Source organism: Cyprinus carpio, chromosome A10 (genome assembly GCF_018340385.1).
Source record: "Cyprinus carpio isolate SPL01 chromosome A10, ASM1834038v1, whole genome shotgun sequence".
NCBI classification, from domain to species: Eukaryota; Metazoa; Chordata; class Actinopteri; order Cypriniformes; family Cyprinidae; genus Cyprinus; species Cyprinus carpio.
Genome location: NC_056581.1, coordinates 13,234,595 through 13,239,124, shown reverse-complemented (window position 1 = coordinate 13,239,124; position 4,530 = coordinate 13,234,595). Strand labels below are relative to the sequence as shown.

The window sequence follows — 4,530 nt, the reverse complement described above, 5'->3', positions numbered from 1 at the left end:
TATTTGTTGAGATTTTTCCAGAAACGTATGCAATCACGAAGCTATTTTTCTCTGAAGGAAAAAAAAACTGAGAATCATGATATAAACAAAAGTCTGTCAGCAAAATATCTTTACAAAGAAAAGTGTAAAAAAAAAAAAAAAAAACCTTTTGAAAATGTCTGTTTAGTGATGTAAGAGTATAGAGAAAAACTGTTACCTGAGTCTTCAGCAATCCAGACAGGTAACGTACTGTAAGTTAGTGAAGCACTTTCTCTGGGATGGTCCCCTCAATGAAATGAACTGCTGTTACATCAGGTTTGTTCTCTGACAATACTGTAATACTGTTTACATGCCATCAGGGGTATATAGGGAGTCTGTCAAAGTAAAAGAGAGAAAGAGATAGATAGTGATGTTATGGATAAGTGGCACAAATAGTACCCTATTGATTATTTTTTTTTAGCACTGAACTGGATGGAGCGCATCGATGAATTGAGTTTTTACCAAACGCGAAATCACTTGTCCCTCTTCGCTTCCTGTAGTTACAGTTCTGACGGCGCTGTGCGCGGGTTTATATTTCGCGGGAGCGGGCAGCTCACGATAACATAATATTGTCAAATTTTCACAGAGGCGCGATTATTCTATTCTCGTCACTCAGGGAGGAAAATGAGTTTATGGGTGGATAAATACAGACCATCGTCCTTGGCTAAACTCGACTACCACAAGGAGCAAGCAAACCAGCTCAAAAATCTGGTAAAAAGCAGAACTTCTCTAGTAAAAAATCTAACGTTATATAGACCAACTGCTGTTAGTGGTGTTTATGTCAACCTCAGTAAACAACTAGATATGAATTACATTTAATTTAAATCATTGCGCTCTCTTATGGAAGAAAATACTTAATTTTTTAAAAAGTTATTTAAAGTTTACCAGTGCAGCAACAGTAACGTTAGTTTGGCAATGGCTGTGATTTAGATTGAAATACGCTTCACTCATTCAGCTATGCTGTCTTTAATTAGTCATTAGATAGTATAATGATCTCCCACTGTTAAATTTGACAGGTCCAGTGTGGTGATTTTCCACACTTGTTGGTTTTATGGACCGACTGGTGCTGGTCAGAAAACCCGGATCATGTGTTTGCTCAGAGAGCTGTACGGACCCGGGTCCGAGAAACTCAGGATTGAACACCAGTCCATCACGGTATTACAGAAAGAAAAAGAAAACTATTAACTAATTAAGCTATAAACTGTCGTCTAATGATATAACTTATTAACTATCACTGTTCGTGTTCTTGTTAGACTCCATCTAAAAAGAAGCTTGAAATCAACACAATTGCCAGTAACTACCATCTAGAGGTGAATCCAAGGTAATGAAGAGGTTTACTCGAGTCTGGGTATGTTGAGCCTTTAAGCCTTTACTAGCAGAACCTCATGTCTGGTCTGTTTTCCCTCAGTGATGCTGGGAACAGTGACCGTGTGTGGTGGTCATTCAGGAACTGATCAAAACTGTTTGCTCAGTCTCAGCAGATAATTCAGTCCAGTGCTCAAAGGGAGTTTCAAAGGGGGGTTTGCTCTTTCATTGGGTTAGATCATTAATCTGTATGTTAAATAGCTAAGAGCTGCGTCTGGATTTGATGATCTTATATTAATGATCCAGAAACTTATATATCTAATATAAGAGTAGTGGCAATGATCATCAACCGATGTCTTTACAGTGGTGCTGCTGACAGAGGTGGACCGGTCTCACTAAAGCTTCCCAGCATGCCTTGCGCCGTACGAGGGAGTAAGCTTACATGTACCACTTGTCGATTGAGCCTGGTGCTGTAACTCCACCTCAAAAGTGATTGGGGGCCCCATCAGGAGCAGATGCCTGGCTGTGAGGAGTTCCCCTACCAAGTTGTGGAAGAGGTGAAGCATTTTCTTCTATTATTCAGCAAGCATTGGCATATGTTATTTAAAAAGGGCATTAAAGACATTTGATAATGTTACAAAAAAATCTGTTTCAAAAAATGCAATTCTTTTGAACTTTTTTAACATTCCAAATAATCCGTGAAAAACAAAAAGGGGCTATCACGATCTCCACAAACAAGATTTAGCAGTACAAACTGTTTTCAAACTTGAAAAATATGGAAAAATGTTTCTTCAGCAGAGACAAAATCATGCATAGTGATATTGCTGTTCCTGAAGGAACTTGCATGTGACAAGGAAGACTGGAGTAATGGCTGCCAGAAATTCAGCTATGGGCGGGCACCAGTGCACATCAGAGATAGAGAAGTGAGAAAAGCGGTCAAAGTGGTCGACACAAGATCTTAAAATAAAAAAGTAGTTTAATGTGGCTTAAAAATTGTAATATTCCAATCAATATTACTGCTTTTCTCTGTAAGTTTTTTAGTTGGATCAATTCAGATTTAACATATTTTCTAAAAGGGAGCGTAATCTAACCTGAGAAAGAAGAGGTGTCAATCTAAGAAGCGAATGGCATCATAAGTTTTTTTAAATGTTCCACGTTTGTTTTAGCTTGGACGTGTGAAATACAACCCAAACTTCGTCCGCTCAGTGTGCAGTGTTCTGTCAGGACGTGTGCAGGAAGGATGGTCTGCTGCTTCCTCATGAACTGTCCAGAACTGCTGGCTGACAAGTCCCTGGCCGTAACCTGCGTTAAAGCCCCTGCTGATTGTGTGAGGCCTGGCAGAGTTCAACAGTAATTCAGAAAGACAAAAGATCTCAGAGAGTTAAATACATGCTCAATGTTCTTTTCAGTGTCCCAATGATAACCACAAATGAAGTCCCGAATGAACATAACTCACCTGAAGTGTATGCCACACTTTACAGTCATGTAATCTTGTTTTTTTTCGAAACTGACTCTTTTCTGCAGGTATCAATGCTCTCCAAACCAGGACATTCCTGAGACAGGACTGGGAGTTTTTACCTCAGAGAGACCGTTACTGCTATAGTCAGCCAGCAGAGCCCTCAGGTCAGAACATCATTAGAGAAGAAAAACAAGAGGAGACAAAAGCAATACGTGCATTGATTTTGGGTTTCAAAGAGTCCTCGCAAAATACTGTACCTTTGATTCAAACTATATGTCCCGTTTGGTTTGGATCCTCATTACGTTTATGATAGATTTGAATAATTTGGTTATCAATAACCTGAATTTTTATTTAAGTGGTTGTTTTTTTTTTTAAAAAAACAAAAAAATAGATGTACACTAAAACTGTCTGTTTGTATTTTTGCAGACTTTTGGAGTGGTCCGGGCCGATTGTATGAACATTCTGGACACAATGTATCCCGCAAGAAGTCATCATGAAGGTACCGCAGCGCTTATTTCCAGCATAAGGAAATCTTTATCTCTGTGAAATATAATTAAACTTTCAGGGTTAAATAAAATTGATTAAGAGTCCACTGCCTTAACACTGTTTCTTTGCATGGTATTTACGGGCCTGGTGACAGAGTTGCCAAGTAACTGTGCTGGACACTTGACGTGCTGAGGTGGCTCAGATGGGCCGCATAAATATGAAAAACAGGAATGCATCTGGGCAACAAAGCAGTCTAACCACCTGGAGGCTTTTTGTAGCTAAATTCATGGCCATCTACAAGAAGGTTATAAGAAGATTGACTTGACAACTTCATTTTCTGAGCCACTGTAGCCTAAAATAATTAGATATATTAATTGTTTGTTTTTCATAATAAAGCCATTCCAAATGTTCTTGGCCTGCGGTTATTGCCTATCTAATCAAAGGAGGTAGCAGAATTTCACAGGAGACTGAAATGAGCAAAACTTTCACAACATTAAGAAACGAACATGAAATTAGAAAAGCAAAATATAATTTTTATATGTAAATATACTTTAAACACGGCAATATAGGTGTACAGAAAATTGTAAAGAGTATGTAGGAAATTAAAGGATTCAAAGTTACTTTACTATGGACACTTTAGATTACAACATTAAATGTTTATTTATAGACATTATATGGTTATATATAATATATATTAGACAATTGGAGTATGAGTGTGACATGACATACTTAGCATAACCATAGTAAGACCTGTAATACACCAGAACAGACATATACTACTTTTGCCCCATAACTTTTATTTTTACAAGCTCAGGCAAAATGGAAAACTGTTGTGCAGACTTGACGAAATATTGTAAATATACCTTCTTTTTTTTTTTTTAAAATGACAATAGTGTTTTTACTGGTAATCGGTACGTTAACTAATTATCCAGATCTTCCTGGGTTCATGTAGTAAAGACCCATTATGAAAATTCCCATAGGAGGTCAGTACATACAATTTAAAGAGTTAAAGCATAATAGGTAGTTAGGTTGTCCACAACTAACAATTAAAAACATACAAAATTAGAGATACAAAGAGTGTCCACTGCAAAACCATTTCCTTTGCATTTTTTGGTGGTTTAATTTGTGTCTCTTCGAGCTGAGGTAGGTAGACAACAAGGTGAACCCACTGTGATCAAGATTGCTAAGAGCCTCACCACAGAACGGAGGAGAAAGCCAATGACAGGCGCTGCTTGGTGAGGACATAATGGCCAGAGCCATGC

The 4,530-nt window shown here is 37.9% G+C and overlaps 1 pseudogene; it reads left to right on the top strand.

The window, feature by feature from the left end:
* Positions 1-624: 624 nt before the first annotated feature.
* On the top strand, positions 625-2,607 carry LOC122146349 (annotated as a pseudogene).
* The last annotated feature ends 1,923 nt before the right edge of the window (positions 2,608-4,530 follow it).